Source organism: Typopeltis vanoorti, chromosome 20 (genome assembly GCF_054136105.1).
Source record: "Typopeltis vanoorti isolate ZY-2024b chromosome 20, IOZ_Tvanoo_1.0, whole genome shotgun sequence".
Classification (NCBI taxonomy): Eukaryota; Metazoa; Arthropoda; class Arachnida; order Uropygi; family Thelyphonidae; genus Typopeltis; species Typopeltis vanoorti.
In genome coordinates, this window is record NC_143568.1 from 94,232,727 (window position 1) to 94,250,538 (window position 17,812).

The window sequence follows — 17,812 nt, forward strand, 5'->3', positions numbered from 1 at the left end:
CTCAACCAAAGTGCACTTTGAAATCATTTATTGTTTCAATACTCACCATTCACACACAATTTCAAGTAATATATTCCAATCATTGTTCTCCAAGTGGATAGCATCACTACTCTCCAAACAGCAAGTTATCAGTTCGAGTCCACTGTGAGTGACCATATACAGTTGAAGTTCTGAGAGCATACTGTAAAAGCTAATAAAATAGCTCAAAGAATTACTTGGATGTTGAAAAACATACTACCAAGTAAAAACAGGGAATTATTATCTCTTTTATAAGGACCACAATTCACCAACACATCTTGACTACTGTGCACAGATTTGGTCACCTGCATTTCATGAGGATCAGCAGGTGGTAGAAAGGATTCAGAGATGAGAGACCAAGCTGGTGATAGGTATGCAAAAGAACTCTATGAAGATAGATTGAAGGTAAGTGGGTTACAAAGTTTATTTGATAGGCAGAAAAGAGGAGACATCATAGAAACTTATAAGATTTTTATTATTACGGGGCGACTCCAGGGAGTCCTTAGACTCATCGAGGGAGGCCCTAAACATCATGTCCACACAACAATATGACATTCTAACAGTATCTATCATACCTTGCCTTGAACTCACTCACCGTCATAGCACCCACAACAGAATCTGGCAGCTTATTCCACTCATTTATCACTCTAAAAGTAAAGAACCCAGCTCTAACACCCTTGCTAACCACACTCTTGCCCAGCTTCCATAGGTGTCCCCCTAGTTCTCCCACCACCAGTCCTGATCTCAAAAATATCCTCTGACTTATCCTATAGAAACCCTTTAGCAATTTGAATCTCAATCATATCTCCCTTTTCCACCTATCAACTAATTTCTGCAACCCACAAATCTTCAACCTGTTCTCATAAGGTTCATTCCATAGACCAAGATGATAGCAGGTCTATGGTTCATTCCATAGACCTGCTATCATCTTGGTCACTCGCCTCTGGATCCTCTCCACCTCCTCCCCATCATGAAGAAACTTAGGTGACCAAATCTGGGCACAGTAGTCGAGATGAAGTCTTATCAAGGCTCGATACAGAGGTACAATAACTTGCTTGTCTCTGCTCGTCAAAGTATTTTTCAACCAAGTGAGTTGATGAGCTGATTTAGCCACTTTTGCAATGTGCCCCCTAAACTTCATCTCCCTATCCACCAACACTCCCAAGTCCCTGGCCTCATCAATCTCCTGGAGTACAGTTCCACCAATGTAGTATACTGCAAGATATTAAAGAGTTTTCATAAAATTGACACAAAGGAAATTTTTCAGTATATGACAAACAGAGAACTAGGGGATCATCTGTAGAAGTTGTGTAAGAGTGTGGTTAGTAAGGGTGTGCAGACTAGATTTTTTTTTAATGGAACAAGTGGAACGGATTGCCACAATCAGTTGTGGGTGACCTGACAGTGAAGGAGTTCAAGGAAAGATATGATAGGTTCTGTGTGTATAAATGTTAGTATGGGTCTCCCACGATGAGTTTCTGGACACCACAAACATACCATATAATAATAACCATCAATTAGCCTACATAAAAAGGGCTGGAAAGCTGATAAATTAGAACAAAAATGATAATAAGGCATTTGATATAACCACAAGAAAGAACATACTAGTAGCAGGGTTATGAAGATAACTTATGCTCTTATATTCTTGTATATTCTCTCCTGTGGTTATATCAGTTGCTTTGCAGGCCTGGTTGGCCAGGTGGTTAGCGCATTTGCTCTCCAGCCAAAATGCTGCAGGTTTGAATCCCACCGTGGGCATGGACGTTTGTGAATGTCTGTGAAAATACTTGTGGTTGCAGTCTCTTGAAGTTGGTGGATGGATTGATTAGTGGAGTCAGAGTTATAGAGGTGTCCTCCCTGGATGTGTCACTTATTAATAATAATCATCATCATTTTTGTTCTCGGTGTTTATCAGAACTTTCTTGTCCCCCTCATACAGTACTAATGTATTATAGGCGTTAAACCTTTCAAGGGGGTGAGCATTTGCTTAAAAAAAAAAACATTATGCTCCTTACTCTATGTCACTCTCCTTAAACTCTTAAGAAATCTCTTTTACATTAATCTAGTACAAGTCCTCGTCACCAATATATGACTTAATCATATCACTCCCACTCCACCAGACTGTGTAGATAGAATTCCATTTACTGAGTATGTCCTCACCAAACATTCTGGAGACCCAATTATTTTAGTCAATTTTCTCTGGAATCATGCCAAAATCCACTTCCTTAAAAACAAAGTTACCATATTTTATTATTATTGCATGGGCACTTCCATGGAGTAACATGAATCATCGTGTCAGCTATCTATCGTGCCTATCCTTCATACCATTAACAGACAAAGCAGTCACAAATGACTCGGGCAACTCAGTCCATTCATTCATCACTCTCCAAGCAAAAAATCTAGTCCTCATACCCTTGCTAACCACACTCTTACCCAACTTACAAGGATGACCTCTTGCTCTGTACCTGCTAGCCAAATGTTAAAATATCTCCCATGCATCAATTCTATAAAATCCTTTAAATAACTTAAACATTTCTATCATATCCCAACCCCCGTTACACCTAACACCAACTTTTGTAATCCACAAACCCTCAATCTATCCTCATATGAAGCATTTCACTTATCATCTTGATCATCTCCTCTGGATCCTCTCCACCACTTCTCATCCCAAGAAACCCAGGTGACCAGACCTGAACACTGTAATTCAGATGTGGTCATATTAAGGTTTTATAAAGAGGATAAATTAAAGATACCAAGAAATTATATACTTGGTTTAATCCTTTATCCAAGTGTAAGCAAACAAGTTTGCACACAAACTATTTTAAGGACTGGGGCAACTCGTATATAAAAGCTTATAACTTCACATTACTTGCCTTAATATCCCATAATGCAAAGCACATCTCCTTGCAGACATGTATAATTCTATGCATTATGGGAAAGACCACTATCCAGATTGGTTTCGACTTTTATTGAGGTCTCATAAGTGAGAGCCAGATCAGGAGTTGATACCAAGGTTGAAGTAATACAGAAGTCATATTTTCATATACGAGTTGCCAAAAGATGCCACACCTTATTATTAAAATACTCTGGATTAGAGATAGGTAGTTTTTGAAAGTTTTTCCACTTGGATATATACTATAAATTAAATATACCAAGAAATTATATACTTGGTTTAATCCTTTATCCAAGTGTAAGTAAACAAAGTTTGTGCCTGAAATATTTTCAGGACTGGGGCAACTCATGGTAAAGGTGGTATGACTTCACATTACTTGCCTTAGTATCCCATAATGCAAAGCACATCTCCTTGTGGACATGTTTATGCTTTGCATTATGAGATACTAAAGCAAGTGATGTGGAAGTTATAAACTTATATATATGAGTTGCCCCAGTCCTGAAAATAGTTCAGGCAGAAACTTGTTTGCTTGCACTTGGATAAAGGATTAAAGAAAGTATATAATTTCTTATCTTTAATTTATAGTATAACCATGTAAAAAAACTTCCAACTTATAAAGAGGAATTATAATTTCCTTATATTTGCTTGTTAGTGAGTTTTTAAATAACAAAGTAATCCTGCAAGCCACCCTGGCTACTTTAGCAAAACAGACATCCATTATGTTTGGCCGATACAACCTATTCAAATCATCCTGCAAGCTCTCTACACATCACCTTGATTAACTATTACTCTACCAAACTTAGCATCAACAAACAGATTAAGATCTTCCTTCAAATTATTTCCTATACCATTTATGTACAAATTAAACACCAGAGTTTTTATAATAGTTTAATCAACACTATGACACAAACAAAAAAGTAACAACTCAGATATCAGAGAATAGTGGAATTCCCACCTAGAGCTTTACTAAACGCTTGCGTTCAAGTTATGCAATCATAAAACACGTGGCTTGCCATTCACATATCAAATATAGCTTGATATGTGAGTGGCAGCTTGAGTGATTGCATACCTGACTAGCCAGATGATCTAATTTAAAGAGGAAGAAACATCTCACGAGATAGTGAATAGTGTAAAGAACGAGGGTGAATTCAATAATACTCGTTCCAGAGTCTCTGACTTCTTGTTGCCACGAAATTTTAATTAACGCAACTTTTGATAATTGTAAAACAAGGTATTATTATTTATATATGTCAATTGATAGTTACTCAAAGTGAAATAATTTACTAAAAGTCTTTTTTAATAACAATAATAAAAAAAAATTTCTTCAACACTTTGAACTGTTAAAACTGGCTATCGAAATTCCATACTCAAAAAATGAGAAAATTTTATGAACGTACACTGCTTGTAGTAAGCTAATTAAATTTACTTACATTGGGCACGAGTGGCAGTGTTCGTTTAAAATCCTTGATGAAACTTGTTTATAATCTAAGAAATGCTGAACATTTGGTATATATATTGCAACTAATACCAACAACAAAAGTTGAAACAAAATCACAGATGTGTGTAGTGTTATCTACACGCATGTCATTAATCACCCGAGAATGAAGAAAATAAAATGAATTATCAGTATATTAAACAAGGACGTGATCCTTATTCACCGCAACAATATAAGTCAAACACGTTGGTGACCGCGCCCACCTTTCGCATCTGATTTCCTTTGAAACGAAAAGTTCAGACCACGCGCCCCTCAAATCGTACACCTGAAACTCTTGTATCCCTTTGATGATTTTTCTCCCAAGCTACCACCAGGGGATCACTGTTTCACTGTATAAATTTAAAATAAAAAATCGGTTATTGCAGTTTTTATAGTTTCGTTTTTTTTTTTTTTACGATATGTAACGATTTAATTAAAACTTATACTTAAAAAAAATAATAATATTGATTATGGCTTTTTGTTGTTGTTGTTTTTCTATTGGAATTGAACTGTTTTGTAAAAAATTACTAAACCGCCCGGACTGTTATAAACTCGATTCAACTCGCTGAAAACAACATTTACTAAAATTAAGGGGATATTAAATCCCACATAGTTTTAAAACCGAATAAGAAACTCAAAGATAGGAATCAGAGAGTTTCTTGCCGAATATACTAAACTATAAAGTATCGGCGAACACTAGCGTTAGCAAATGCAAGTGATCCTAGTACGTAGTACAATCTCGGGAAACTCGTTGCAAAGGTGAGTAAAGTTCAGATCGCTATTCTTAGGTATTATCCATAATGTAAAAACACATTTCCTAGGAAAAGTATGCTGTTATTACATTACGGAGGGAGGTCACCACCCAGACCGGTTTCAGCCTTATGAGTAAGTAAAGCCGTGTCTAAAAATTCGGACGATCCCTAGGCCACTCAATCGTGGGCGAAAGACCGTCCATCTCAGCGTTGGCTCCACTCAGTGATGGCCTTCCACCCACACGCCACCACCGAGCAGAACCGCTCAAATTCCGAAGAAAATCATTCACCGACAAAGCCCCTCAGCGGGCCGTGCCGGAGAACACTTTCCCCGGAGACTCAAATTGCTCCCTTAAGGTAAAAACCCCAAGGAAGCGAACTCATAATAGCCCCCACCGGTTTCAGCCTTTTTTGAGGCCTCATCAGTGAGTGGCTAGACCTAATACCGAAGTGTATAGCGAAAAGAACTTATATACTCTGCGAACGAGTTTTCCAAGTAGGTGCAACCATTAAGTTACTTAAGTATAAAGAGCTAATAAGCTTCATTTCGGCAATGAAAACATTACTAAAATTAAGGGGATATTAAATTCCACATAGTTTTAAAACCGAATAAGAAACTCAAAGATAGGAATCAGAGAGTTTCTTGCCGAATATAGTAAACTATAAAGTATCGGCGAACACTAGCGTTAGCAAATGCAAGTGATCCTAGTACGTAGTACAATCTCGGGCAACTCGTTGCAAAGGTGAGTAAAGTTCAGATCGCTATTCTTAGGTATTATCCATAATGTAAAAACACATTTCCTAGGAAAAGTATGCTGTTATTACCTTATGGAGGGAGGTCACCACCCAGACCGGTTTCAGCCTTTTTTGAGGCCTCATCAGTGAGTAGCTAGACCTAATACCGAAGTGTATAGTGAAAAGAACTTATATACTCTGCGAACGAGTTTTCCAAGTGAAGGTTTAGGTCCAAGTTTAGTTCTAGCCACTCACTGATGAGGCCTCAAAAAAAAAAAAAAAAAAGGCTGAAACCGGTCTGGGTGGTGACCTCCCTCCATAATGTAATAACAGAATACTTTTCCTAGGAAATGTGTTTTTACATTATGGATAATACCGAAGAATAGCGATCTGAACTTTACTCACCTTTGCAACGAGTTGCCCGAGATTGTACTACGTACTAGGATCACTTGCATTTGCTAACGCTAGTGTTCGCCGATACTTTATAGTTTACTATATTCGGCAAGAAACTCTCTAATTCCTATCTTTGAGTTTCTTATTCGGTTTTAAAACTATGTGGGATTTAATATCCCCTTAATTTTAGTAATGTTTTCATTGCCGAAATGAAGCTTATTAGCTCTTTATACTTAAGTAACAACATTTACTAGTTACTTGAGTATAAAGAGCTAATAAGCTAGAATTCGGCAATGAAAACATTACTTAAATTAAGGGGATATTAAATCCCACATAGTTTTAAAACCGAATAAGAAACTCAAAGATCGGAATCAGAGAGTTTCTTGCCGAATATAGTAAACTATAAAGTATCGGCAACACTAGCGTTCTCCATAATGTAATAACAGCATACATTTCCTAGGAAATGTGTTTTTACATTATGGAAAATACCTAAGAATAGCGATCTGAACTTCTCCACCTTTGCAACGAGTTGCCCGGTATTGTACTACGTACTAGGATCACTTGCATTGGCTAACGCTAGTGTCGCCGATACTTTATAGTTTACTATATTCGGCAAGAAATTCTCTGATTCCGATCTTTGAGTTTCTTATTCGGTTTTAAAACTATGTGGGATTTAATATCCCCTTAATTTAAGTAACATTTACTAGGCCTTTCTTCGCCCCCCCCTCTCTCTCTCTATATATATATATAGAGAGAGAGAATATATATATATACACAGTATATTAGGGTTACCAAATAATTTTATAAGCTTGGTTATTTAACTCCTAATCCCAAGTATGCAAAAAATTAACTTTGCGCCTGAAACATAGTTCAAGTCTACAGATGGTACAACACCATTCTAAAGGTGGGTAAAGCTCTGATCACTATTCTTAGTATTTTTCCATAACGTAAAGCACATCTCACTTCTTTCACTACGGGTCCGCGTGTTACTTAGATGCGACTTCTTGTTAGTACTACTCCCAACCGACCTGTCGCCTGGTCTGCCGCTGGGGGGATGATATATTTTTGACTGTAGAGGCGTATGTTCACGAGGCCGATTTGCCTGCTTGCGGGATGAAAAACGCCAGATAAACTGGCTGAAAAAACCCTACTGTCCGTGCCCAAGGCCAGCTAACTTGGCTATGCCTGAGGAAGATCCTCAAATTCCTCACGTCTACGACGGGAATCGAACCTGGGACACTCCTTCACCAGGCATATGGTTGCGAAGCGCAAAGCCGCTAGGCTAACTGCGCGGACTATGTAAAGCACATCTCACTAAAAGATGTATACTGCAATACATTATGGGTGTATGCCCCCCCTTTGCCCAGACCAGTTTCAACCTTTTTGAGGTCTTCTCAGTGAGTAGCTAGACCCTAAATATCAAAGTTGAACTTGAACTTGAACTTAAATGGTTGATGGACTGAGTCCTTGACTCTTTATCCCTTCATCTGGATTTTAGATTGTGGGTGATGAGATTATTGTGGGTAATTTACCCGCTCATTGTGAGCATTGAGGCTGTATCAGCTTTCTCTTGCGATGGAGGATTTCGGTTTTTTATGTTTGAAACGATCTGAGGGCTTGTAGTCCGCTGCCTGTCGAACTAACTGATTTGGGTGATTATCCGTGATTGTGAAGAATTTCTCTGCAATGTTTGTCATGTAGGTCTTAATATCTGGAAGATTGGCTTCTTGATGTAACTGGATGTTTCTGATGAACCATGGGGCATTAAATGCCATTCTTAGGCATTTATTCTGTATTATCTGAAGTCTGTTGATGTTGCTTTTAGTCGTGTGACCCCAGGTTGGAGAGGCATAAGTTAGTTGCGGCCTGATTACCGATTTGAAAAGGAGAATTTTGTTGCTTATGCTTAGGAAGCTGTTCCTGTTCAAAGGTGGATATAGCTGTGCTATAGTCTGACTTGCCTTAGTGGTAACACTATCCATATGTGACTTGAAGATTAGACGTCTATCAAGATGAATTCCCAGATATTTAGTAGAATTGCGCCAAGGGATGATTTTACCAAACATTTGTATGCTTGTATTCGGTTCTGCCTTACGTCTGGTGAAAAGTACTGCAGAGCTTTTGTTTGGATTAATTGCGATACGCCACTTGGTGTGCCAATCCTCCAATTCATTGACTGCTCTCTGCAGCTTGATTGTGGCCAGGTGTGGACGGAGGGATCTGGCTATAATGATTGTATCGTCGGCATACAGAGCGGTGATAGCTGGAGACAGTTTGGGGAGATCTGCCATGTATATGGAGAAGAGTAGGGGAGATAGTAGAGAGCCTTGAGGTACTCCGGCCGTGATTGTATTCTCGGTGGATCTGATACCGTTGAGTTTTATTTTAAATTTCCTGTTGGGTAGATATGATTTGATAAGTAGCACTAGTAGCAATGGAATACCAACTTCGTGTAGTTTAAAAATTAGTCCATGATGCCATACTCTATCAAATGCCTGAGTGATGTCTAGAAAAACTGCGCCAGTGTGTTGGTGCCATTCATACCCTTGGGTTACATGTTCGATAACTCTGTAAATTTGTAGCGTTGTGGAGTGATATTTCCTAAAGCCGAATTGTTCATCTTGAATTATATGGTTGATATCTGTTGCCTCTTGAAGCCGTGTGAGAATAGCACGTTCGGCTATCTTACCTATGCATGAAAGAAGGCTGATTGGTCTGTAATTTACAGGAAACTGTGTATTTTTCCCAGGTTTGGGAATTAGGAAAACGTCGGCAATTTTCCATCGTTGTGGGAAATAATTTAGCCGGAAGATGGCATTAATGATGGCTACTAGATGCATAACCCCTTTGCGAGGAAGTAACTTGAGTACCTTATTTGTTATTCCATCTGGACCTGGAGCCTTTCTGTTATTTAGTTTTCTTAAAATCTCATATACTTCTGTTAGTGATACGGATTTGTTATTGGATTGGAATGAGGCATTTTGAGTTATTTTACGCACTTGGGTGTGAATTTTACTTATGAAATTTATATCTGTATTGATATAATTGGGGCTGCATTGTTTTTCTAAACTGTCAGCAAATGCTTCAGCTTTTTCATCGTCGTTGTAGACAACATTAGATTCACCTTGGATTGGAGGAAATGTAAAACGCTTTGAACAGAGTGATTTCATCATTTTCCATATTTGATTGATCCTCTGTGTTTAATTGGAGAATTTTGTTATTCCAGAGTTGGTTACGCTGGTCCTTTAGGGCATATCGAACCTGGTTTGTTGCTCTATTGACTGCTTGTTTATCCGCTGGGTCCATTGTTCTCTGATATTGTCTTCTTAATCTGTTTTTCTCTTGGATAAGACGTTTTATATCCTGTGGAAGTTTATTTGATGGTGTACATTTGGTTATATTTGTAACCTGCGTTATAGCTGTCAGCAGTTGTTTTTCAAGAGTCTTCACTGCTTTTTCTACATCTTCAGCAGATGTTATATGCGGTATTGGACCAAGGTTTTCCTGGAAGGCTGAGGGAAGTTGTTTCCAATTTATAAATGCGGTGGTGTTTTCTGTTATATCTTGTATGGTGTGCCTAGTTGTAATATGATGGGGTTATGATCAGAACTTAAGTGGTTGATTGCTTGTATCTGATAGCTGTGCGCTATGTTTTTTAATATAGCTATATCTAGTACATCAGGACGACCGGTAGCTCCATAATGTGTGGGTTCAGTGGGTCCTATTACTGTTATATTTCTTGAAGTGATGTAAGAGTTGAGTATTCTTCCATTAATATTTGAGTTTCTGCTATTCCAGACTGAGTGTTTGGCATTAAGATCTCCGGCTATAATCACTGCTCTGCCTGTATTTAATATCACCTCTAAGTCAGATTCAAGGAGTTTTTTATTTGGGGGGTTGTAGGCTACATATATCGTAATGCTGCTTGTATTTTCCATATGTATTTCTATTCCTGTAGTTTCCATGTGTTCTGTTTGGGGTTCTGCTATTGAATTATGTTTTATGTTTCTTTTCACAAAGATGGCAGTGCCTCCACCTCTAGCAAAGCATCTGTCTGTTCGGTAAGTGCTATAACTATTGATTCTGATTTTGTCACTTGGACGAAGATGTGTTTCATTTATGAGGATGATGTCTGCTTGAGTTTCTGCTGCAAACTCCTGCAGCTCCTGTAATTTGACAGATAAACCATTTGCATTCCATGAAACAATTTGTAATGATTTCGGTTTTCTTTTAGATTTATCCATTAAGAATTTCCATAAAGAGTGATTGTGTATGCCTTAAGATGATATCTTTGGCTTCTTGAGTTGGGTTGGTTTGTTGGAGTTCAGCAAGCATTTCACCTAAGTGGCTTGTTATGTTCAGTAGGATAGGTTTGTTGGTTTGCTGTGACTGCTTTGGTTTTGGGTCTTTTTGGAAGGTCGATCTTGTAACTTCAGCATACGATCTTCCATCCGTTGTGGAGACTATGGTTTGATGGGAAGACGCTTGTTCTTGAAGAGGTTTACTGGTTTTGAGTTGTAATTTTTGGTTTTGAGGAAATGCTATACAGCCCCTATAGTTTGCAGGGTGTGGTCCTCCGCAGTTTGCACACTTTGTTGGAAGTGTACGAGGTTTATGGCATTCATTTGATGCATGTTTGCCACCACATTTAACGCAACGAAATTCGGCCTTGCAGCATCGTTGGGCATGCCCAATCTTCTGGCATCTATGGCACTGGGTTGTAGTTGATTTATGTTTCAATGCCTCAACTTTTATGACTAGATCACAGATGGTTTGGAGATTGTATATATGATTTTGGTCTTTGCTTATTTCCACTAGAATTAGGGGATAGGGTGTTTTATCAGCTCTCCGCATTCGGCTGACTTTAATTGGGCTAAATCCCTTAAGTTGGAGGTCTGCAGTGAGGTCTTCTATTTGTAATGTTTCAGTTACTTCCCTTAACACTACTTTTAAATTTTTTTCACTGTTGAGTGCAAAAGTGTGATATGGCAAGTTGTTGTTGTCTAGAAGTTTGGTCATTTTTCTGTAATCTGATGATGTTTTAGGTTGTATGCGAATCCTTCTTCTGTGTTTGTGGCTTTAATGAAGGTGATATCTGAAGATTTCAGTGTGGATGCAACGGACGTCCAGTGCTCCTTGGCCCTTAGGACGACTGGGGGTACCCTTTCTTTAATTAAATTATCTGGTTCTATCTCCACTGTTTTGGGTGTATCTGCAGTAGAGGAGATTTTCCTTTTCTTTTTGACTGTTTGAAATTCTATGTTGGTTTCCACAAACTGCGGAGTATTATCCTGAGATGCAACATTCTCTGTATTCGTGGAGTGACTTGATTCTGGTTCAGTCAACATACTTCCTTCATTAGAATCATCCATCCTATCTTCTGTGACTGCTGTAGGGGGGAATGTATCTAAGAGCTTTACTTTCCCTGGCCAGTTGTCGCTCAAAAGTTTTCCTAATCTTAGGAATTTTTTGTAAACTTCTTCAAATATGCCTTCATTGAGAGGTTTTGTCATGATTAACAGAAGGCAATAACTCTATTAAAATAAAGTTTGAGAAGTGGGACCTAGAGCCCAATGTAAATATCCCGTAGATCAAGTCGATCTACCAGCAAAGGTAGTAAATGTTTCACAGAATGAAGAACACTTACCTCTATATATAAATATCCCGTAGATCAAATCGATCTACCAGCATCAGTAGCAAATATTTTACAAAATAAACTTTTCTTCAGAAAATCATAACGACTATTTAAATCACTGTTCACATATATAAACACTTGGCAACCGCCATTACCCCCTCGCAATCGCCTCCTAAATATCAAAGTTTTAGTAATACAGAGCCTTATTAACTTTATCTATAGCAGCTGCTGCAAGGTGTTTTTATTTTTAATAAGAATATCTGGAGGATATATAGATGTCATTAATTTTTTAACTTGGGGATACTGTATATTAGGGTTACCATGTAATTTTATAAGCTTGGTTGTAATTAATTAATTACGATGTAATTAATTAAAAAATTAATTATATCTATATATCCTCCAGAGATTCTTATTAAAAATAAAAACACCTTGCAGCAACTTCTATAGGTAAAGTTGATAAGGTTCTGTATTACTAAAACCTTGGTATTTAGGGTCTAGCTACTCACTGAGGAGACCTCAAAAAAGGTTGAAACCGGTCTGGGTAGTGACCCCACCCATAATGCATTGCAGTATACATCTCTTAGTGAGATGTTCTTTAGATTATGGGAAAATACTAAGAATAGTGATCAGAGCTTTACCTACCTTTACAATGAGTTGCCCTGGTGTTGTACCATCTTTAGACTTGAACTATGTTTCAGGCGCAAACTTAATTGTTTGCATACTTGGGATTAGGAGTTAAATTCCAAGCTTATAAAATTACTTGGTAACCCTAATATACAGTATCCCCAAGTTAAAAAATTAATTACATATAATTACATATATATACAGTATATATATTTTTAAAAAGAATTGAATGACAAAAACCAAGAAAAAAGGAAAAAGGTTTAATATTATCACACGATTAGTTTCGGCTTTTTACAGCCTTCTTCAGGTGTTTTTATAAAAGAAAAAACCTTAAACATTGAAGATTAAAAACTGTGAATAGCACAGGAAAGTCACTATGCATATTTAACGTGAAAACGTTGTAGTTAATGTATTCAAAGTAGTTCCTTCGTTGGTCACATTGTTGGGTGAATGCTTGCGTATGGCATCTCGTGAGCACCAGTATTTGATCACAGCAGAATGACAGCTGGGAGGTCATAGCTTAAATACAGGGTTGAGGATGATTCTCTAGATTCTACAATTTTTCTCTCCAATTCGTCATGGCAACGGAAAATATTGTTAGAACTATCCCAAAGGATTGTATGACCATGGTTTTCATCATCAGAATCGGCCGTAAAAAAAGGACATGGCTGGATAAAGCACTGACACGCGTTCTCTTGTAAGCGATGTCCCTCCTGTGCTCCTCCATACACAATTCAATAGACTTATCCGTCTGGCCAAAGTAAGGGATGTCGCAGTCACGCCATATCTTATACACACCGGGATATTTTAGATTGTGATGGCTAGGTTTTGGACGGCTCACTAGGGAGCGGATCTTAGGAAGCAGAGTAAATAAAGTTCTAATGTTATATTTTTTGAGAACCTTGGCTAATTTTTGAGAAACTGTGCTCATGTATGGAATAGATATATTGCCTTTAACATTATTCATTCCTTGAGTATGGCGACTAGGAGGATTAAAAAGGAATTTTTAGTAATTTTTTGAGAATAAAAATTCTGTCTGAAGGTAGATGTAAGAAATTGGATTTCTTTACGAAGTTCATCAGGGTCGTCAAGAAGAGGGCGAGCTCTATGTGCCAAAGTAGAAATAACTCCAAGCTTCTGAGGAGGGAAATGATGGGACTGACTATGGAGATATCTATTGGTGTGTGTGTGTAGGTTTTTTGTATATCGAAATTTTAAGTTTTTCAGAAGAACGGGTTAGTTTCACGTCCAAGAAAGGCAGGGAGCCATTAGTTTCAAACTCAGCCGTGAATTGAATATTCGGATTATTTAATACTACTTTTTTAATACTGAAATAAAAATCTCAGGAGGAGATATCTCCTCCTGAGATTTTTATTTAATAAGGTTAAAACACCTTATGGTAACTTGTTCTGGTAAAATACTTATAAGCTCTGTATTACTAAAATCTTGGTAGTATTTCTAGCCTGGCTCCCACTGATGAGACCTCAATAAAGGTCGAAACCGGTCTGGGTAGTGGCCCCTTGCCTTTAATACAAAGCATCATACATCTCCTCCAGGAGATGTGCTTTGCATTATGGGTAAATATTAAGATTTGTGATCAGAGCTTATTCTACTTTTACCATGAGTTGCCTTGGTCTTGCACTACGTGCAGGGTCAGCTAGACTTGCAACACTTGCAGTCGCAAACTTGACTTGTTTGTCTGTTTGCTTACTTGGGAAATGGAGTAAAACCAGGTTTAAAATAGCTATGGTATCTTTAACATTTATTATACCCAACGTAAAATACTTTATATATATATATATAACTCACCTTCGATTGAAAATTGTCCACATAAAGATTACTCCCTCCCGTCGCGAAGAGAATCTTTATATGTGATATTTGTATGCGAAGAGAATGTTTATCACACTTCGTGTGATACTGTTAAACTTTTTTCCTATTTTCTCGGTTTTTGTCATTCATTTCTTTTTAAAAATATGTTTAACAACCGAGTAGATGAATCTCCATGCATATATATATATATATATATATATATATATATATATATATATATATATATATATGTATATATATATATATATATATATATGTATATATATGTTACAGATACCAAGCAATTTTAAACCTGGTTTTACTCCATTTCCCAAGTATACAAACAGACTAAAAGTCAAGTTTGTGCCTGCAATTGATGCAAGACTTGCATCAATTGCAGGCACAAACTTGACTTTTAGTCTATTTGTATACTTGGGAAATGGAGTAAAACCAGGTTTAAAATTGCTTGGTATCTGTAACATATTTATACCCAAGGTAAAAATACTTTCTACATGTATATATATATATATATATATATATATATATATATATACATTCAAGGAGAACCGGCCTACCAGTCAGCAACTCGGGGGATTGGGCGACATAGGCATCGGGGGGAAACCCCGCCTTTCGAGTTATCAAAATTCAGGTCATAAGAATTCGATGAGAACCGGCCTACCAGTCCGGAACTCGGGGGTTTGGGCACCTGGGGGGGGGAGAGGAACCCCCATCCGGAACTCGGGGAGTTGGGCGCCGTAGGCGTCAGGGGGAGGATCCCCCCTAGTATATGTATATAATATATATAGAATATGGTATATAAAATAATAATATTATTATTCGTGACACCTCCAAAGAGTCCGAAGAGACTCATCGCGGGAGGACACCCCCTGTACAACTGTCTCAACAACTACACCGAACTTCTACTACCAATCATCTCCATCTACCGCCCACCTCCACCACCACAACTAGTATTTTTTGTCTGTAAATTGCGTGTGTTCTGAAGGTCCGATTTGTCTGTATGCAGGATGAAAAACCCGAGTTTTCAGGAGAAAAACCCTGCTACCTCCGTATGAGATCGGCTAACTCACCTTCGATTGAAATCGTCCAGATAAAGATTCCTCCCGTCGCGACGAGAATCGAACTTTGGCCTATTCCAATCGAAGGGCGCAATGTACCGTCGTTCTTCCAATTGCGCTACGGAAGGCGATTTTCTTTTCTCCTCTTCTTATATCCATTACTACTAAGTCGCTTTCTACCGTCACTCATGTTTTAGATTTTAAATCGTAATTTAAAACACGAAAGAAGTATCGGAATGATTTACACAATTTATAACTTTTTAAAAGCAAAACAATAAAACAGTATTACCTCCACTCTGACGGCAACATATGACAAGCGCACTGAAAACTCTAAAAATAAATTCAGATTTAGCACTTCTTAACTGCCACAAATATATCAGGATACTGAACTAAAGAGTTGAAGGATGAAAGTTGAAGGAAGGATAAAGAGTTGAAGGAGATGAAACAATTAACAATCTTAATTTGAATTCGAAATAATAAAGAAGGAAAATTTGTTACAGTTAGTAAGAATACATGTAATATCGACACAAAATTAATTAGCAACAATCAGGCACAGCTCGTGCATAGGCACATCGGAACTGCAGCACTCCTTATTTTTCTTAATATATAAATATATATTAATTTATTTATTTATATTTACTTGTAATATTTAATTTTATCATCGACAATCCTATACAATTCTCTTATTATCGTGATTTTATTTTTAAGTAATTTTGAATTATACTAAACTGTATAATTTTATCAATAATAAACAATATTTTTTCATGTTTAATTTTTTATATTTTTTAACCGTAATTTTAATAGTTTATCTAAACATGTATACACTGTACTTACAGTATATACATTTCAAAAGTTGCAGCACCCCTACGATTTCAAGCCACGAACCGCCAATGTATCAATCTCTCCCGACCGCGATTCCTATTGTCTTTGTGTCCAGTTACCGAGTATATGCGGCATATAAGCTACATGTTATAATTACAAAAAATCAGAACCTGGAAATTTCCGCCGCCCCTCAAAATTTGCAGCTCTAGGCCCTGGCCTATACTGCCTATACCTGAATACACCACTGGATGGAACTAAAGTGGTATGCCAACATTGTAATGTCCATTTTTCCGTTGCTCATGGAGGTAGAAGCGACATCAACTAACATCTACGTACGAGATGCACAATGATGCGGAAAAGACTTTGGCTTCAGTTAAAAACATCAGCTCGTTTATGGTGAGACGTGTTGATAGTGAAAGCGATAAAATTACAGCAAGCGAAGCTCTTGTTTTCACGCAAATAACTGCCTGTCGACATTGATAAATAAAATTTTTGAACCAAAATTTTCTTCATCACGTACAAAATCAAAAGCAGGATTACCAATGTTTTATCACCACACATACTAAGCGAAATAATAGAGGATTTGAATAATAAAAAAGGCATTATCAGTTTAGATCAGTGCTTCCCAATCTTAAGGATGTAAAGGCCCCCTTTGGAAAAATTAAAATATTTCATGACCCCCATTGGCTCTCCTCGGACAAAAAAGATGAAATTTGTGAATTACGTGAATAAAGGAATCCCCGTCGTTTATAGTTTCGATGCATGTGATCTGTGCTATCAGCGAAGTCGCTCTGATAAGCATATATTTACTAATATCTTTAAGCACCGAAATACTCAGGAAACAAAATTTGTGAACCAACAGAACCAACATCATTGTGTGATTTTTTCCATTAAAATATAAAAACTAACAAAAATGAAATAAAAATTAAACACGTTTCTTTTAAGATAAAAAAAATTACTCAATCTCAAAACATTTTAAATTTGTTTTCATTATTTCATGGTCCCCACAAGAAAACTAACGAACCCCTAGGGGGCCTTGGCGCAGTTTGGAAAGTACTGGTTTAGATGCATCAAACAAAAAAAGACATCAGATTTTTTCTATTCGTTGTGCGGTACTTTTTTGCCAAATTGTGGTATTCAAGACAAAATTATAGACTTTATTTCCTTACCTGGTGAAACATCCGACATGCAGAGTGAGCTATGTTCAAGAAGTAAGTGACAAATTTGCTTTACAAAAAGCCTTATAACAGCGTAAAACTGAACGTGTCTGATCATGACTCATATCCTCCCTCCCGCGACGGTTCGATATATATATATATATATATATATATATATATATATATATATATATATATATATATATATATATATACACAACTATATCTTTTTTAGGGTTGTTTTTCTCTATTTTACTTTTAAAAATTCAAAATATGTTTTTCAAAATCAAGTTTTTATGTCTCCTTCATTGGCATACACAAACTGCATTTGCATGCAAAACTGTGATGAATTGGTTGTCCTTCTCTGGCTATTAATTTTACCTACGATTCCTTGTGCTTGACACCTACTTCTGTTACTGAAATT

At 37.2% G+C, this 17,812-nt stretch overlaps 1 protein-coding gene across 1 annotated transcript in view; it reads right to left on the reverse strand.

Annotated features, from left to right (window-relative positions):
- The window catches only part of LOC150095672 (flotillin-2-like), a 151,666-nt gene extending 147,108 nt beyond the window's left edge, over positions 1-4,558 (reverse strand). Inside the window, exon 1 of the mRNA XM_090410168.1 lies at positions 4,342-4,558. The gene's annotated coding sequence lies outside the window, so the exon portion shown is untranslated. The remainder of the gene's footprint in view (positions 1-4,341) is intronic.
- Positions 4,559-17,812: the final 13,254 nt, after the last annotated feature.